Here is a 252-nt window from a genome sequence, read left to right on the forward strand (position 1 = left end):
TAACTATACGCCTACCTTGTAATAAGAGAATCGAATTCCGTACATATGCGCTACGTGTACAAGCCAAAAAGACAATACGAGTTCTAGATTATTTCAATTGTTTTCAATTTATTTTCATGGTTCACTGAGGCGTCAACAATTGCATTTCCGTTTTAAATGGGAAGTGTAGGTCCGCAGAGTGTCACAGTAAAATGTCTATACGGAACAATCTGAAGATATTGTTAGTATGGAATTATGGTTTTATTCGCCAAG

This window comes from Penaeus monodon, chromosome 21 (genome assembly GCF_015228065.2).
Source record: "Penaeus monodon isolate SGIC_2016 chromosome 21, NSTDA_Pmon_1, whole genome shotgun sequence".
Lineage (NCBI taxonomy): Eukaryota > Metazoa > Arthropoda > Malacostraca > Decapoda > Penaeidae > Penaeus > Penaeus monodon.